General features: G+C 38.8%; 1 protein-coding gene across 38 annotated transcripts in view; it reads right to left on the reverse strand.

Moving 5' to 3' along the window:
- Nucleotides 1–20,656, reverse strand: part of DTNA (dystrobrevin alpha) — a 385,212-nt gene that overhangs the window by 173,262 nt on the left and 191,294 nt on the right. The gene's annotated exons all lie outside the window — the stretch shown is intronic.

Below are 20,656 nucleotides of genomic sequence, written 5' to 3' on the forward strand. Positions count from 1 at the left end.
GATGGGAGGAGTCTTGGGTGACTGGGGCTTCACCTTATTTCAGCCGCTGTTCCTCCCTCCCACCATGGGGCTCTGTCCTCCGGACAGCGACTGCTTTGTCCCTCAGGCCTTGCACTTCCACCCTGCTGCTTCCACAGTCTTGCTTACTTCCCAAATTTAGCTCATATTTCATAATAATGTGTTTATATACCTAACTTCTCTCTTTAGATATGGACTCTCCTAGGAAGGGAGATATCCTACTCATCTTTCTACACCAAGTAATCAGCAACAGTTTTGGCCCAACGGAGGGCTCAGGGGCTATTTCTTATTTTCTTTTTTTTTTTTTTTTAATTATAGTTGATTTACAATATTGTGTTAGTTTCTGGTGTACAGCAAGGTGATTCAGTTTTTAATATGCATAAATAATAAATATATCTATATAAATATATATATATTCTTTTTCATATTCTTTTCCATTATGGGTTATTGCAGGATACTGAATATAGTTCCCTGGGCTATACAGTAGGACTTTGTTGTTTATCTATGTTTATCTATTTTAAATATAGTAGTTTGTAGTTGCTAATTCCAAACTCCTAATTTATCCCTCCCCCACACCCTTTCCTCTTTGGAACCATAAGTTTGTTTTCTGTGTCTGTGAGTCTGTTTCCGTTTTGTCAATAAGTTCATTTGTGTTATATTTTAGATTCCACATATAAGTGATATCGTATGGTATCTGTCTTTCTTTTTCTGACTTATTTCACTTAGTATGATAATCTCTAGGTCCATCCATGTTGCTACAAATGGCATTATTTCATTCTTTTTTTTATGGCTTAGTAATGTTCCATTGTATATATACCACATCTTCTTTATCCATTCATCTGTCTATGGACATTTAGTTTGTTCCCATGTCTTGGCTATTGTAAACAGTGCTGCTATGAACATTGGGGTTCATATCTTTTTGAAGTAGAGTTTTTTCTACTTCAAGATACTTTTTGTATCTTTTTGAAGTAGAGTTTTCTTCAGATATATGCCCAGGAGTGTGACTGCTGGATCATATGGTAGCTCTATTTTTAGTTTTTAAAGGAACCTCCATCCTGTTCTCCATAGTGGCTGCACCAATTTACATTCCCACCAACAGTGCAGGAGGGTTCCCTTTTCTCCACATCCTCTCCAGCATTTATTATTTGTAGACTTTTTGATGATGGCCATTCTGACTGTTGTGAGGTGGTACCTCATTGTAGTTTTGATTTTCATTTCTCTAATAATTAGCAATGTTGAGCATCTTTTCATATGCCTATTAGCCACCTGTGTCTGTATGTCTTCTTTGGAGAAATGTCTATTTAAGTTTTCTGCCCATTTTTTGATTGGCTTTTGTTGTTTTTGTTGTTATTGAGTTGTATGAGCTGTTCACACATTTTGGAAATCAATCCCTTGTCGGTCGCATTGTTTGCAAATATTTTCTCCCAGTCCGTAAGTTGTCTTTTCATTTTGTTCAGTTGCTATTTCTTAAATGGATACAGCAGGAAATGAATGTTTAATCTTAGTGCCGTGGAGGCACTAAACCTCAGCTCTTCCAGAACTGTGTTCAAAGCTTTCCCTCTTGTGGTTAAACCCTTAAGAGGTCTGCACAGATTTTTCCTTAATATTCTATACCACAAAAGGACGTGGACAGTAGGAGCTCAGAGCTCTTAAGAAGATCAATTGTGGACTTACTCAGATGTGGGTGTGAAACCCGGCTGCCGCCCACCCGTGCTAGTTTGGGATCTTGGAGAGATTATTTAACCTCTCTAAACCTGGATTACTCTTCTGTAAACTTCCTACTTTAAAGAGTTACACGAAGAAAGATTAAATAAGATAGTTCAAGGGAAGCACCAAGCAGTGAGCTTGGAAACAAACTAAATGCTCAATAAATCATCGTTTGAACTATTTGGTAAAAATGTTTATGATTTTTTAACAAGCGGGACAACGAGAAAGTGCTTTGACACCTGACTTTCTCTTGCTGATTAAACTGTCATTTTCAATCAGATACACATTATCAATCATTTGCTTCATAGTATAAGTTTGAGTAAGGACACAGCATGAATACAGCGACCATTTCATGCAAATATCTAGGGTTGCTTGCTCCCACCTCCAAACCAGCTAGGGGGGGGATAACCAGTCAAAAGTTGTTACTGTAAAGCAATTATACTCCACTAAAGATGTTAAAAAAAAAAAAAAAAAAGGTTATACATACTCTCAGTGCAAAACGGACTGTGGGAAGAGTGTTAAACTTGGTAGTCAATTAAAATTTTCTTTTAAACATGAAAGAAAAACACATTAAGGAAAGCAGTTCATTTTGTTACTTGGATTCTCAAGAAATGGTCTATATGTTATTTATTAGTGATTTTTTTTCAAATTAAAATGGGGTATAAAGAACTTTTATCATAAAGAGCTTCAGATTAGAAACTACATACATAGATTGCATTTTAAACAATTTACCAATGTTGGATTGACAGTAGCCTTCAAAAGATCACCCTTACAGCAGTAATTAACACAACATTGTAAATCAACTATACTTCAATTAAAAAAAAAAAGACCACCTTGATCTGTAACAAGGGCTGTAAACTGCCCACCAATACAGCCTTTTAGCTGTTTTTCTCCACAGTCATCTAACCCAGGAAATTACCTGACACCAAAGCCAACTGCATTGGAAAATTAGCATCAAAATCCCTTTGAAGACTTATAGTGCAAAGAAGCAGCCAGGGGTTAAGAAAGACCCGTGGGAGAGAAAAAACTTTCATCACAGGAAGTTGCCAGAAAGAATAAAATGAATGTTGCACACTGCAAGATTTCTCTAACATTATTAAAAAAAAAAAAAGGCCTACAATGAATCCGTAGAGATTATTAAAATAGCTTTGGCACTGCTACAACTCTGAAAAATCCTTAAGTGTTGTGACTCATGACGACACAATTCTATAAAGCACATAAGTGAGGCAGAACATGCAAAGAGGCAAGAAACACCTACACTGGAAAATCAGCACCCCCTAATCCTCTTCAGGACAGTTGATGAAGGAAAGGTTAATAGGACTACAATTTGAATAATTCATAACTATTCTCATGTGTGGCTGGCTGAACAGAAACTAACTGCTTGCATTCATTTCTTTGGGAGTCTTTACCGTGTGCCTTTTTTTCTCCTACGGATTGGTTATGTATCTGATTGTTCTTCATTTTGTAAATTTAAGAGCATATCGTTTATGTAGTTAATGTAGACTGCTACTAGAGCATTTAATATGATTAGCAAACATCCTTTGTCAGGGGCTAAAGCGGCTGGTTTGATTGTCTCTTAAGATGCCAGGGGCTTCCCTGGTGGCGCAGTGGTTGAGAATCTGCCTGCCAATGCAGGGGACACGGGTTCGAGTCCTGGTCTGGGAGGATCCCACATGCCACGGAGCAACTAGACCCGTGAGCCACAATTACTGAGCCTGCGCGTCTGGAGCCTGTGCTCCGCAACAAGAGAGGCCGTGATAGTGAGAGGCCCGCGCACCGCGATGAAGAGTGGCCCCCACTTGCCGCAACTAGAGAAAGCCCTCGCACAGAAATGAAGATCCAACACAGCCATAAATAAATAAATAAAATTAAAAAAAAAAAAAAAAGATGTCAGTATATTTGGTTTCACAAAGTTTTAAATCCCCTTTTGCAAATGTTAAGATTAACTTCTCGCTCAGTGTGAACAAAATTTGTAACATAACCTGTGCTGGTGTGACCCACTTAATTTCATATGAAGAATTTAATCACCTAGGGAGAAACAGTTTTTGTGACATCATGCTTCAGAATACTGTCCACCAGGAAGTTGATTTGCCAAGCCCTGGACCCAGAGACATGGGAGGGAGTTTACAAGGTTACTTGCTTCACTGCTCTCTCTTCAGACGGGAGGGCACCTAATTTCCGACAAACTCAAGGTAACAACATAGGCTCAGAGGTCATGAGCTTGAATTAAACAGCATGGCTACAAAAAACTGGCTGCTAATGTCAATGAAATTAAAACAAGACAAAACAATTTGAACCCCTGCAAAGGTGATCTTTTTCAGGTCATATTTTAAAACTGTTATTTATTTTATAATACCACAAAGTGCTTTATTGTTAGGGCACTGGTTTAAATCAAATAAGAAAACTTGTTAACAGCAACAAAAAAAAGATTGTGATCTACTGAACAGTTCTTGCAAGCACAGAGTTTCCTGGGCTGCTTTGAGCAGCTGACCTAAAAAATATTAATCGGATTAGTATCTATTCTATTCATGAAAATTTCTTATGAAAGAACAAGGCTATTGAAAGCCATTTCAATTTATATAGCTCAATATCAAGATATTCTATTTTACCCTTAAGATGTTTTCAAAACGTGCACTCCTCTTTTGAATTGTAATAATGTTGCTATAAATAATAAGGATTTCTTTGTATTTTCTACTGTTGACACATCACAGCAATTACCTGTTTTTAAATAGCACTGTGAAATTGATGGCTACATAGTCACCAGATAACTTATTTGTAAACCTGGGATCATTTTGCCCTACTCACTTATGGAAATTTATTCCCAAATTTCTGTTTGTTTGTTTTTCATCTCTCTAAAATCCATAATTATATAGTTATATTCTGGATTTTTCCTTAGGGAAAAACATCCTTGGTTTTTAAACTTAATAGTAAAAACCCATACTTGTCCATTTTCTCACTAAAAGGTAATATCACAGGTCTTATGTAGAGAAGTTGAAAAATGTAATCTATGAAACAACCTTAAAACACATATAATTCAACTATCTGAGGTAACAAATACTGACATTTTGATGTATTGTACTTCTTTATATGTTAAAAATCTTGGATAATTTTGAATATTGCTTTCTTTTGCTTAATGAAAGATGTAAAATAAGCACACTATGGTATTATATATTCTTTGAAAATATTTTTTAATAGTTGCATAAAATCCTACTATTTGGATGTATCAGAATTTATTTAGCCATCCCTTATTGTTAAATATATTTTTAGTCTTTTCCAGGTTTCCTATTATAAGCAATATACCTTTGCGTATAAACTTTCGGTTATATCTTGGGTTACTTCCTTAGAATAGATTCCTGTTGGGGAGGAGAGATTATTGGGTTTAAGTTAGAAAGTCTAAGCATAGAATTTTAGAGTTGACAGGATCCATACATATAATTAAGTATAATACTTCCTTTTACAGGAGAGAAAACTGAGGCTCAATAAGCTGCAAGGGCTGGTTCAAAGTCCTACCATGAATTCTTCTGGTGCTAGAACAGAAACTGGGGTTCTCTGTAAGTCCACTTTGCTTTCTGTAATTTCACCAAGCTGACCCAAATGGAACTTCATCTCTGGGGTGCTCCCTCCCAGGTATTATCTGTGAAACCCCATGAATGTGCTCTGAGCCCAAGGCAGGAATGGGAGTTATTTGGAGGTGGGTGATGCTGTTTTTTTTGTCAGGGCCAAGCCACATGGCAGTATCTCTAAAGCCACCTTCTACTGAGAGCAAAACAGAGGGGATACCTAGAAAAAGCAAACAGTCTCCCAGACCAAAATCTGTCCTGAGGAGGACAAATTGGAAAAGGATTCCAAGAGAGTTGTGAGGACTCATAAAGTTTGTGAATTCAACTTGATATAAAATTCGGCAGTGCTCTTTGATGGGGATTGAGTTATTTTATGGTCTTGTATTCTGCTTGGAGAGCAGAAGAGCTGTGTGATTGTGTGAGTGGCAGATTGTCAGGAGGCTCACGGGGGAAGGGGAATAAATATGTGTTTGGTCACCCTCCTTGACAATCCTATATGCTGTAAGTTCAGGTGCACTTGCACAGCCATGATGAGGTTTCCATTTGACAGGATATTTTATTTCCTGGCTAGAGTCAAAAGGGAAGGACATTTCTGAAAACCAAGTCTACTTGTGAAGTCAAGGAAACAGATTCCTGAGACCTCACTCTTAAAAGAATTCATTTTCTTATTCTGAATACACTTTACACAGAGATTATAGTTTCTCTATCTCTTCCATGTGACTTATTATAAAATTAGATGACTTATTCTAATTTAATAAATATTCAGTGCCTTTTAAGAGCACATAGGGTACTAGATGTAGGCAAAGAAATATAAATGGCCTACAACCTAGAAGGGCAGATAAGAATATGGATAAGGAAAATATAGCTGTTGATATAATATAAGAGAAAAAATATAATTAACAGACTTGAGAGTACACAGATAATTTAATTAGGTCAGTTTAAGCAGAACATTTAGGGGCAAAAATCACCCATTCAGGGTACCATAAGCTTGGACAGCATTCGTTGTTGGAATATTAGGTGTGTTTTCCCAGATTCTTCTACTTTGTGCCTAGGACTTGGAATACATCAGCCCACAGACATTCTAAAGCTCTATGGAGGGATGCCATATGTACTTGAAGAGCATATTCAGTGACAGAGATTAGATGTAGGAGTGATAGAAGCTACTGAGTTTCTCCCTTCCCTTGTAATGTGCCCCTGGAAAAGGACAAGTAATTAAGTGATAGGTGGAGAGGTGCAGGGAGAGGGCAGACAGGAACTGTCTCTCAAGTAGCATGTGTGTCTGTATATCATAGGTAATGAGATGGAGAGACCAGGAAGTAAATGCAATGTCCTGTACCTTGTGGGCACTGAGGAAAAGTTAATTATTGATAACCACCATGATACAAATAAAGGGGATGAGAAAATGAAGCAAGTTAGGGGGGGAAAATTATGGCAAGACTATAGTGAGTAAATTATTTTGGAAAAACACAGAAACAGTTGGAAAGGGATATAAGGTGATTTGCAGGGAACGATAAAAAGAGAAGCAAATGTTCAAGAGAACACATAGCGAAGTTACTTAGGAAGTAAGAGAAAAAGAATACAAGAGAAACACCACTATAGAGAATATTGAATAAACTGAGATGAGTAACAAACTAACTTGAAACTTCATGCTATAAAAGTACTTGAGGATAGCCTCATCCACCAGAGGGCAGACAGCAGAAACAAGAAGAACTACAATCCTGCAGCCTGTGGAAGGAAAACCACATTCACAGAAAGATAGACAAAATGAAAAGGCAGAGGACTTTGTACCAGATGAAGGAACAAGATAAAACCCCAGAAAAACAACTAAATGAAGTGGAGATAGGCAACCTTCCAGAAAAAGAATTCAGAATAATGAAAGTGAAGATGATCCAGGATGGTGAAAAAGAATGGAGGCAAAGATGGAGAAGATGCAAGAAATGTTTAACAAAGACCTAGAAGAATTAAAGAACAAACAGAGATGGACAATAAAATAACTGAAATGAAAAATACACTAGAAGGAATTAATAGCAGAAAAACTGAGGGAGAAGAACAGAGAAGTGACCTGGAAGACAGAATGGTGGAATTCACTGCTGCGGAACAGACTAAAGAAAAAAGAAAGAAAAGAAATGAAGACAGCCTAAGAGACCTCTGGGACAACATTAAACGCAAGAACATTTGCATTATAGGGATCCCAGAAGGAGAAGAGAGAGAGAAAGGACCAGAGAAAATATTTGAAGAGATTATAGTCGAAAACTTCCCTAACATGGGAAAGGAAATAGCCACCCAAGTCCAGGAAGCACAGAGAGTCCCAGGCAGGATAAACCCAAGGAGAAACACGCTGAGACACATAGTAATCAAACTGACAAAAATTAAAGACAAAGAAAAATTATTGAAAGAAACAAGAGAAAATTGACAAATAACATACAAGGGAACTCCCATAAGGTTAACAGCTGATTTCTCAGCAGAAATTCTACAAGCCAGAAGAGAGTGGCATGATATATTTAAAGTGAGGAAAGGGAAGAACCTACAACCAAGATTACTCTACCCAGCAAGGATCTCATTCAGATTCGACGGAGAAATCAAAAGCTTTACAGACAAGCAAAAGCTAAGAGAATTCAGCACGACCAAACCAGCTCTACAGCAAATGCTACAGGAACTTCTCTAAGTGGGAAACACAAGAGAAGGAAAGTATCTACAAAAACAAACCCAGAACAATTAAGAAAATGGTCATGGAAACATACATATCGATAATTACCTTAAGCGTGAATGGATTAAATGCTCCAACCAAAAGACATAAGTTCGTTGAATGGATACAAAAACAAGACCCACATATATGCTGTCTACAAGAGACCCACTTCAGGCCTAGGGACATACAGACTGAAAGTGAGGGGATGGAAAAAGATATTCTATGCAAATGGAAATCAAAAGAAAGCTGGGGTAGCAATTCTCATATCAGACAAAACAGGCTTTAAAATAAAGAATGTTACAAGAGACAAGGAAGGACTCTACATAATGATCAAGGGATCAATCCAAGAAGAAGATATAACAATTATAAATATATATGCACCCAACACAGGAGCACCTCAATACATAAGGCAACTCCTAACAGCTATAAAAGAGGAAATCAACAGTAACACGATAATAGTGGGGGACTTTAACACCTCACTTACACCAATGGACAGATCATCCAAACAGAAAAGTAATAAGGAAACACAAGCTTTAAATGACACAGTAGACCAGATAGATTTAATTGATATTTATAGGACATTTCATCCAAAAACAGCAGATTACACTTTCTTCTCAAGTGGACATAGAACATTCTCCAGGATAGATCACATCTTGGGTCACGTATCAAGCCTCGATAAATTGAAGAAAACTGAAATCATATCAACCATCTTTTCCGACCACAAGGCTGAGATCAGAAAACAATTACAGGGAAAAAAACGTAAAAAACACAAACACATGGAGGCTAAACAATACGTTACTAAATAACCAAGAGATCACTGAAGAAATGAAAGAGGAAATCAAAAATACCTAGAGACAAATTACAATGAAAACACGATGATCCAAAACCTATGGGATGCAGCAAAAGCAGTTCTAAGAGGGACGTTTATAGCAATACAAGTCTACCTCAAGAAACAAGAAAAATCTTAAACAAACAATCTAAACTTACACCTAAAGAACTAGAGAGAGAAGAACAAACAAAACCAAAATTTAGCGGAAGGAAAGAAATCATAAAGATCAGAGCAGAAATAAATGATAGAAACAAAGAAAACATCAGCAAAGATCAATAAAACTAAAAGCTGGTTCCTTGAGAAGATAAACAAAATTGATAAACCTTTAGCCAGACTCATCAAGAAAAAGAGGGAGAGGACTCATATCAATAAAATTAGAAATGCAAAAGGAGAAGTTACAAAGGACACTGCAGAAATACAGAGCATCCTAAGAGACTACTACAAGCAACTCTATGCAAATAAAATGAATAACCTGGAAGAAATGGACAAATTCTTAGAAAGGTATAACCTTTCAAGACTGAACCAGGAAGAAATAGAAAAAATGAACAGACCAACCACAAGTAACGAAATTGAAACTGTGATTAAAAATCTTCCAACACAAAAAACTCCAGGACCAGATGGCTTCACAGGTGACTTCTATCAAACATTTAGAGAAGAGCTAACACCCATTCTTCTCAAACTCTTCCAAACAATTGCAGAGGAAGGAACACTCCCAAACTCATTCTATGAGGCCACCATCACCCTGATACCAAAACCATACAAAGATACTACAAAAAAAGAAAATTACAGACCAATATCACTGATGAATATAGATGCAAAAATCCTCAACAAAATACTAGCAAATAGAATCCAACAACACATTAAAAGGATCATACACCATGATCAACTGGGATTTATCCCAGGGATGCAAAGATTCTTCAATATATGCAAAACAATCAATGTGATACACCATATTAACAAATTGAAGAATAAAAACCATATGATCATCTCAGTAGATGCAGAAAAAGCTTTTCACAAAATTCAACACCCATTTATGATAAAAACTCTCCAGAAAGTGGGCATAGAGGGAACCTACCTCAACATAATAAAGGCCATATATGACAAACCCACAGCAAACATCATGCTCACTGGTGAAAAACTGAAAGCATTTCCTCTAAGATCAGGAAGAAGACAAGGATGTCCACTCTCACCACAATTATTCAACATAGTTTTGGAAGTCCTAGCCACGGCAACCAGAGAAGAAAAAGAAACAAAAGGAATCCAAATTGGAAAAGAAGAAGTAAAACTGTCACTGTTTGCAGATGACATGATACTATACACAGAGAATCCTAAAGATGCCACCAGAAAACTACTAGATCTAATCAATGAATTTGGTAAAGTTGCAGAATACAAAATTAAGGCACAGAAATCTCTTGCACTCCTATATACTAACAACGAAAGATCAGAAAGAGAAATTAAGGAAACAATCCCATTCACCATTGCAACAAAAAGAATAAAATACCTAGGAATAAACCTACCTAAGGAGGTAAAAGACCTGTACTCAGAAAACTATAAGACACTGATTAAAGAAATCAAAGATGACACAGATGGAGAGATATACCATGTTCTTGGATTGGAAGAATCAATATTGTGCAAATGCCTATACCACCCAAAGTAATCTACAGATTCAATGAAATCCCTATCAAGTTACCAGTGGCATTTTTTACAGAACATAAACAAAATATCTGAAAATTTTTATGGAGACACACAAGACCCCAAATAGCCAAAGCAGTCTTGAGGGAAAAAAACAGAGCTGGAGTAATCAGGCTCCCTGACTTCAGACTATACTACAAAGCTACAGTAATCAAGACAATATGGTACTGGCACAAAAACAGAAATACAGATCAATGGAACAGGATAGAAAGTCCAGAGATAAACCCACGCACCTATGGTCAACTAATCTATGACAAAGGAGGCAAGGATATACAATGGAGAAAAGACAGTCTCTTCAATAAGTGGTGCTGGGAAAACTGGACAGCTACATGTAAAAGAATGAAATTAGAACACTCCCTAACACCACACAAAAATAAACTCAAAATGGATTAGAGATCTAAATGTAAGACTGGACACTATAAAACTCTTAGAGGAAAACATAGGAAGAACACTCTATGACATAAATCACAGCAAGATCCTTTTTGATCCACCTCCTAGAGTAATGGAAATAAAAACGAAAATAAACAAACGGGACCTAATGAAACTTCAAAGCTTTTGCACAGCAAAGGAAACCATAAACAAGACCAAAAGAGAACCCTCAGAATGGGAGAAAATATTCGCAAACGAATCAACGGACAAAGGATTAATCTCCAAAATATATAAATAGCTCATGCAGCTCAATATTAAAAAAAGAAACAACCCAATCAAAAAATGGGCAGAAGACCTAAATAGACATTTCTCCAAAGAAGGTATACAGATGGCCAAGAAGCACATGAAAAGCTGTTCAACATCACTAATTATTAGAGAAACGCAAATCAAAACTACAATGAGGTATCACCTCACACCAGTTAGAATGGGCATCCTCAGAAAATCTACAAACAACAAATGCTGGAGAGGGTGTGGAGAAAAGGGAACCCTCTTGCACTGTTGGTGGGAATGTAAATTGATACAGACACTATGCAGAACAGTATGGAGGTTCCTTAAAGAACTAAAAATAGAATTACCATATGATCCAGCAATCCCACTACTGGGCATATACCCAGAGAAAACCATAATTCAAAAAGACACATGCACCCCAATGTTCATTGCAGCACTATTTACAATAGCCAGGTCATGGAAGCAACCTAAATGCCCATTGACAGACGAATGGATAAAGAAGTTGTGGTACATATATATAATGGAATATTACTCATCCATAAAAAGGAATGAAATGGGGTCATTTGCAGAGATGTGGATGGACCTAGAGACTGTCATACAGAGTGAAGTAAGTCAGAAAGAGAAAAACAAATATCGTATATTAACGCATATATGTGGAACCTAGAAAAATGGTACAGATGTACCAGTTTGCAGGGCAGAAATAGAGACACAGCTGTACAGAACAAACGTATGGACACCAAGGGGGGAAAGCGGCAGGGGGTGGGGGTGGTGGTGGGATGAATTGGGAGATTGGGATTGACATGTATACACTGATGTGTATAAAATGGATGACTAATAAGAACCTGCTGTATAAAAAAATAAATAAAATAAGATTTAAAAATTAAAAAAAAAAAGAAAGACTTGAATGAACTCCATGATTGGAATGAATGAAAAAGGTTCATTTGGTTGTTAAACACATGTTATATAAATCGACCCATAACATAAAGATATCGGGCACTTTGGACCCTTCTGGGTGACTGTGGTGGCAAATACCTCATCGGCAGGGGCTATCTACCTGACATTTCAGAGGTTTTCATATATGATACCCAGGGATTCACTGGAGCCCATCTCTGGGAGGGATTACCCACAGCCCATACTTCACACTGGTCAGTTCTTCATCAGGACACTGCATTCCCTTTAGAGCCTCACAGTGACACGTGAGATGGAAAAACTGGAGAAACCATTCATTTCGCAACGGTGAACAATGCACAGGAAGTGAGGTGGCATAAAAGCCCATGAGGGAGGCACTTAAGCGTTTGAAAGCATATCTGCATGTAAATAATTGTGAGCAGGTGTTCTCCCTTTTTTACGGAAGCCACCACAGTCTGCTTTTGCCAGGTGAGACTTCAGGAAGGACCTCCTGACATAATATCAAAATTATGGCTTATAAGTAATATGAAGCAGAAAGGCACTAGCATTCTACATTGTGCATCAGAGACGAATGTGTTTGGAGAATATTAGCCACTCACATTCGTTACCCATGTGAAGACCCTTGACATCCCAGTGAAAACACAATTATGTGTTTATATTCTCCTATACACACATATCAAGCAGAGAGAAACCCTAAGTTACATATTAGCTCCGGTGGTTTGGATTGCCCACCCATATTGTCATACTTGTAGCAATAATATCCAAAGAATTAAACACAAACACATTTGTTTTATCCATTGCAGGCTTTATGACATCTTTGGTAAATACTGTAGACCAATTAAAAAAATAAAAGTAAGCAAAAACATTTTCTAATCCCTTACAATCCCACCAACCACAGTTAACATTTTTGTATTTACCTATTCGTATCTATCTCTATACAGCTTGATTTTTTAAAAAATTATTTTATTGACATATAGTTGATTTACAATGTTGTGTTAATTTCTGCTATACAGCAAAGTGATTCAGTTATACAATATACAGCTTGATTTTAAAATGGATTTTTACTTTTTAAACTATATAGCCATATTCCACATACAGCCTTCATGACTATCTTAGACTGCTCTTTTTTCTGGGCCTATTGGATATATATAGCCTAGCCTGGAAGACAATGGCAAAGATAAAGAAACTAAGCTGCTCAAAAATGGTGTGTTCATTATGGGTGGTATAACTAGAAAATGATGAGTTATTAACTGGAATGGGGAAAGGTCTTGGAACTAGATCCAGGGAGAAATGAGTGTTGGAGTTCTGGACTTGGGGATCAAGGTCTAGGTCAAAGGGAACTCCTAGCTGAAGGGGAAGCAGGTTCTAAAACATGGTGACCCAGGAGGAAGGAGGCAAGATGGGATCCCTTTTGAAGGATGTGACCATAGTCTAAGGAATAACCGTGCTGATGATTCGTTCTAATATCGGGCTTGTAATATCTCTCTGTTATCATCAGGACTTTAGGAAAGCTTGGAGAATGGTTCTCAGCTTCACAGTGAGTGATTAAGTCCCACAGGATTAAGTCCGTGTCCATGCTTGGAATCAGGTAAGAGCAAAGAATGTCCTCTCTGTGGTGATCCCATGCTATCTCAGACCTCTCTGGGCAAGTAACATTTGAAACAAAGCCTGTGAAGAATGAGAAGGAGGGCTTTCAGGCATAGGTGAGGTCCCCAAGGTAGAGAGAGCCTGACATGTTCCAGGAATACCCGAAGACCAGCATGGCTGGAGCTCTCAAGGAAGGGGTGGAAGGTCAGGGCGTGAAAAGGTTGGCAGGGACCAGGGCTTTGTGGGCCACGTCAGGGATTCTGTAATTTATTCTCAGTGCAGTGGGAAGCTTTGGGAGGACTCCAAACATGAGAGTCACATAATATAATTTTATTTTTAAAAGAACACCCTGGCTAGGATGTGGAGAAGGGATAGGAGAGGGGCAAGAGTGGATAAAGTGAAACCAGTCTGGGCATCGACTGATGATTCTGGACTAAAGCGCTGACAATGGGGACACTGAGACATGGACACATTTGAAATATGTATATTCTGGAGGCAGAACTGATGGGAGTCATTCATAGACTGAATGTGGGAGGATGAGTGAGAATAGAGTGTAAAGGAAAACTCCCCACATTCTGAAATAAAAGGAGGTGTCACTGACTAAGATGCAGGAGCAAGGGGACGGAATGCAGAGTGGGGCAACGCATGTGTGAGGGGAAGTGTTGAATGCGAGGCGCCTCTGAGACAGTGAAGCAGTGGTGTCACATACGCTGTGTCTATATACACCTGGAACCCTGAAGATAGGGCTTGGATGGAGATATACAGGTGGGAGTTGTAGGCACAAAGCAATTTTTTTAAAGCCCTGGTTAAAGGAGACCATACCTGGAGAAGCAGGCCCAAGATTCCTCCCACAGATGGAGGGGTGGGTCAGAGAGGTAGAGGGGAAACCTTGTGACTATGTTTCAATGGAGTTTAAGGCAGGGGTTTTCCAGGAAGGAAGGGGTGGTCTTTGAGTTGAAAGCTTCTGAGAGGTTAAGATGAGAATGGAAAAAGCATTCATTAGCTTTGGAATATGAAGATAATAATGATCTTAATAAAAACATTTTTCGGGGAAGGTGAGGATGAGGAAGTGAAGTCAGCCTCTCTAAACATTTTTTTTGGGGAGAAAGTTGGATTTGTTGGGAAGCAGAAGTAGGGTAGCAACCGAAACAAATAAAATCAAGAGAATATTTCAAATATAGGAGACTGTAGAAAATATTTACAGGCTGAGGAAAGTGGTCCACTAAAGGCAGAGACTGATGATGTGGGAGAGAAAATGACTGATTTAATGTACTCAGTCCTAAAGAAGGTAAAAGGGGGTGAAGTTCAGAGGACACGTGGAGAGAAACGGCCACGTGATGTGAGGGAAGAAGGAACTGAAGGTGCAGATGGAGGTACGTTTGTAAGCTTGGGAAGAGAAAGAGGAAGTTCCTGTCTCATGGCTTCTATCTTAATGCTTCTAAGAAGCAAGGTTGCCTGCTCAGAATGAAGACTGGGAAAAGGGTTTGATGCAAGAGGAGATAAAAGAGCTGGTCCTTGAGAGTAGGAGAGTGAGCTGTCTGTAGAAATAGTAGGATAGTCATGGAGGGCTACAAGCACATGTGAAGGGATGATCATGAGTCTACAATGACACCAGTGTGATCAGTTGTGTGGCTCAACCAATAGGTAAAAGTCTGGGAAGTCAGGGGAGTGGGTTCATCCATGGCTCTGCTATTGTCTGGTGGATGTGATGGGAGAGAATATGTACAACGGTGTTGAAGGTACATAAAAGTGCAGTTGGTACAAGGGCTGGACCACGGAATCTAGGCAAGAAAGGATGGAAGTAAAGACAGGAGGAAATTTTTTTGCTAGTGAGAAAGAACTAGGACCAAAAGACCCTGCAATGAACACAAAGAATTGCAAATGTGGAGATCAGAGCAAAAGAGCTAGAAGGGTAGGAGATGGTGTTCAGAGGGAGTGGGATATCTTACTTTCTGATTGTGGAAGTGATTCAGTTTCTGAGTGACTAGCTCCAGTGGTCATCTAAGAAGTGGATGGCTGAGGTCAAATGGAGGGATTTTTCCTGGATATAAATAAGGAAGGTATTGATTGGATTATCCACAGGTACACTGAAGTAATCACGAATGGAGATGAGGTATAGTAGGGATATTTATATGAACTAGGCAGAGCCAATCAAAGTCATGTGAGAAACAGAATTCAGCTCTTTTCTCTGTGATCTATGGTTGGGTAGATCGTATACGCTGGAAGGTGCCAGTGGCTTTCTTCATCATTGCATGGGTAAAGCCTGCTTAAATATTAATCCAACACTAGAGGAAAACAGAGCTGAGAAAGGGGAAAGAGACAGAGTCCTGTGCATAACCTCTGAACCCCTGAATCTACCCTTTCTGAAGTCTGACTGCCCCTGTATGTCAAGCTAGCCTGAGAGATTTTTTTTTTTTTTTTGGTCACCTGCAAAGAAGAAGCATAAACTAATAGGGATGGATCTGTTTCACAAAAAGGAAGTATGTGGAAATGTAACAGATTTGTTGTTACAATATTAATTCTTCTATTTTTATTTGCTAGCAGGACTGTTATCCACGGCTACACTGTAGGTCTCACAGAAAGGTCTAAGTCAATCACTGTTATTGCAATCCACTTGCCAGTGATGCCAGCAAAATATGAAGGAAAATCTGCAGGGGGGAGTGTACAGGCATACCTCGTTTTATTGTGTCTTCACAAGTTGTTCAATGTGTGGCAACCCTACACTGAACAAGTCTAGAGGTGCTATTTTTCCAACAGCATTTGCTCACTTTGTGTCTCTGTGTCACATTTTGGTAATTCTTGCAATATTTCAAACTTTTTCATTATTATTATATTTGCCACGGTGGTGCATGATCAGTGATCTTGGATGTTACTACTATGAATTGACGAAGGCTCAGAGGATGGTTGGCATTATTTAGCAGTGAAGTATTTTTCAATTAAGATTTATACACGGTTTTTAAAGGCATTATGCTATTGCACACTTAATAGACTATAGTACAGTGTAAACATAACTTTTATATGCACTGGGAAACCAAAAACTTAATGTGACTCACTTTATTGGGCTATTCGCTTTAGAGTGGTGGTCTGGAACTGAACCCACAATATCTCCAAGGTGTGCCTGTAGTGGACTGAGTAGTGTGATGGTTAATTTTGTGTGCCAACTTGACTGCGCCATGAAGTGCTCAGCTATTTCACTCAACATTATTTTGGGTGTGTCTGTGAGGGTGTTTCTAGATGAGATTAACATTTGAGTGGGTAGATTTAGTGAAGTGGATTGCCCTACTCAGTGTGGGTGAGGCTCATGCAATCTGCTGGAGGCCTAAATAGAAGGAAAGAGAATCTTCTCTCTCTGCCTGATGGTCTTCAAGCTGGGACACAAAACTTACTCCATCGGCTTTCCTGGTTTTCAGGCCTTTGGACTACAGACCTGGGGACTTAGCCTCCATAAATGTGTCAGCAAATTCCTTATAATAAATCTCTTTATATATCCTGTTGGTTCTGTTTCTCTGGGAGAACTCTGACTTATACAAGTGGTGTCTCTCAAAATATCACATTTACCCAGAAACTGAGAATGTGACCTTATATGGAAATAGAGTCTTTGCAGATGTAATGAGTTAAGGACCAAGGTGAGGTTATACCAGAGTGGGTGGGCCCGAAATACAATGACTGGTATCCTTATAAGAAGAGGAAAGGGATCTGTCGATAGGAACAAAGATGGAGGAGTAGAAGGACATGCTCTCACTCCCTCTTGAGAAAACACCAGAATCACAACTAGCTGCTGGACAATCATTGACAGGAAGACACTGGAACTCACCAGAAAAGGCACCCCACATCCAAAGACAAAGGAGAAGCAACAATGAGACGGTAGGAGGGGTGCAATCACAGTAAAATCAAATCCCATAACTGCTGGGTGGGTGACTCACAGACTGGAGAACACTTATACCACAGAAGTCCACCCACTGGAGTGAAGGTTCTGAGCCCCACGTCAGGCTTCCCAACCTGGGGGTCTGGCAAGGGGAGGAGGAATTCCTAGAGAATCAGACTTTGAAGCCTAGTGGGAATTGATTGCAGGACTTTGACAGGACTGTGGGAAACAGAGACCCCACTCTTGGAGGGTGCACACAAAATAGTGTGTGCATGAGGACCCAGGCAAAGGAGCAGTGACCCCAGGGGAGACTGAACCTGACCTACCTGCTAGTGTTGGAGGGTCTCCTGCAGAGGCGGGGGGTAGCTCTGTTTCACCATGGGGAAAAGGACACTGGCAGCAGAAGTTCTGGGAAGTACTCCTTGGCGTGAGCCCTCCCAGAGTCTGACATTAGCCCCACCAAAGAGCCCAGGTAGGCTCCAGTGTTGGGTTGCCTCAGGCCAAACAACCAAGAGGGAGGGAACCCAGCCCCACCCATCAACGGTCAAGTGGATTAAAGTTTTACTGAGCTCTGACCACCACAGTAAGAGTCAGCTCTACCCACCACCAGTCCCTCCCATCAAGCCTCTTAAATAGCCTCATCCACCAGAGGGCAGACAGCAGAAGCAAGAAGAACTACAATCCTGTACCCTGTGGAACAAAAACCACATTCACAGAAAGACAGACAAGATGAAAAGGCAGAGGGCTATATACCAGATGAAGGAACAAGAAAAAACCCCAGAAAAACAACTAAATGAAGTGGAGATAGGCAACATTCCAGAAAAAGAATTCAGAATAATGATAGTGAAGATGATCCAGGACCTCGGAAAAAGAATGGAGGCAAAGATCGAGAAGATGCAAGAAATGTTTAACGAAGACCTGGAAGAATTAAAGAACAAACAAACACAGATGAACAATACAATAACTGAAATGAAAACTACACTAGAAGGAATCAAGAGCAGAATAACTGAGGCAGAAGAATGGATAAGTGACCTGGAAGACAGAATGGTGGAATTCACTGCTGCAGAACAGACTAAAGAAAAAAGAATGAAAAGAAATGAAGACAGCCTAAAAGACCTCTGGGACAACATTAAACGCAACAACATTCGCATTATAGAGATCCCAGAAGGAAAAGAGAGAGAGAAAGGACAAGAGAAAATATTTGAAGAGATTATAGTCGAAAACTTCCCTAACATGGGAAAAGAAATAGCCACCCAAGTCCAGGAAGCGCAGAGAGTCCCAGGCAGGATAAACCCAAGGAGAAACACGCTGAGACACATAGTAATCAAATCGACAAAAATTAAAGACAAAGAAAAATTATTGAAAGAAACAAGAGAAAATTGACAAATAACATACAAGGGAACTCCCATAAGGTTAACAGCTGATTTCTCAGCAGAAACTCTACAAGCCAGAAGGGAGTGGCATGATATATTTAAAGTGATGAAAGGGAAGAACCTACAACCAAGATTACTCTACCCAGCAAGGATCTCATTCAAATTCAATGGAGAAATCAAAAGTTTTACAGACAAGCAGAGGCTAAGAGAATTCAGCACCACCAAAGCAGCTCTACAAAAAATTCTAAAGGAACTTCTCTAAGTGGGAAACACAAGAGAAGGAAAGGATCTACAAAAACAAACCCAAAACAATTAAGAAAATGGTCATAGGAACATACATATCGATAATTACCTTAAGTGTGAATGGATTAAAAGCTCCAACCAAAAGACACAGGCTTGCTGAATGGATACAAAAACAAGATCCATATATATGCTGTCTACAAGAGACCCACTTCAGACCTAGGGACACGTACAGACTGAAAGCGAGGGGATGGAAAAAGATATTCCATGCAAATGTAAATCAAAAGAAAGCTGGAGTACCTATACTAATATCAGATAAAATAGACTTTAAAATAAATAATGTTACAAGAGACAAGGAAGGACACTACATAATGATCAAGGGATAGATGCAAGAAGAAGATATAACAACTATAAATATATATGGACCCAACATAGGAGCACCACAATACATAAGGCAACTACTAACAGCTATAAAAGAGGAAATCGACAGTAACACAGTAATAGTGGGGGACTTTAACACCTCACTTACACCAATGGACAGGTCATCCAAAATGAAAATAAATAAGGAAACAGAAGCTTTAAATGACACAATAGACCAGATAGATTTAATTGATATTTATAGGACATTCCATCCAAAACCAGCAGATTACACTTTCTTCTCAAGTGCGCACGGAACATTCTCCAGGGTAGATCACATCTTGGGTCACAAATCAAGCCTCTGTAAATTTAAGAAAATTGAAATCATATCAAGCATCTTTTCTGACCACAACGCTATGAGATCAGAAATGAATTACAGGGAAAAAAACGTAAAAAACACAAACACATGGAGGCTAAACAATACTTTACTAAATAACCAAGAGATCACTGAAGAAATCAAAGAAGAAATCAAAAAATACCTAGAGACAAATGACAATGAAAACACAACGACCCAAAACCTATGGGATGCAGCAAAAGCAGTTCTAAGAGGGAAGTTTATAGCTATACAAGCCTACCTAAAGAAACAAGAAATATCTCAAGTAAACAATCTAACCTTACACCTAAAGAAACTAGAGAAAGAAGAACAAACAAAACCCAAAGTTAGCAGAAGGAAAGAAATCATCAAGATCAGAGCAGAAATAAATGAAATAGAAACAAAGAAAACAATAGCAAAGATCAATAAAACTAAAAGCTGGTTCTTTGAGAAGATAAACAAAATTGATAAGCCATTAGCCAGACTCATCAAGAAAAAGAGGGAGAGGACTCAAATCAATAAAATCAGAAATGAAAAAGGAGAAGTTACAACAGACACTGCAGAAATACAAAGCATCCTAAGAGACTACTACAAGCAACACTATGCCAATAAAAGGGACAACCTGGAAGAAATGGACACATTCTTAGAAAGGTATAACCTTCCAAGACTGAACCAGGAAGAAACAAAATATGAACAGAGCAATCACAAGTAATGAAATTGAAACTGTGATTAAAAATCTTCCAACAAACAAAAGTCCAGGACCAGATGGCTTCACAGGTGACTTCTATTTAGACAGAGCTGAC

The sequence above is a fragment of the Balaenoptera borealis genome, assembly GCF_965194805.1.
Source record: "Balaenoptera borealis genome assembly, chromosome: 14".
In the NCBI taxonomy this organism is placed as follows: domain Eukaryota; kingdom Metazoa; phylum Chordata; class Mammalia; order Artiodactyla; family Balaenopteridae; genus Balaenoptera; species Balaenoptera borealis.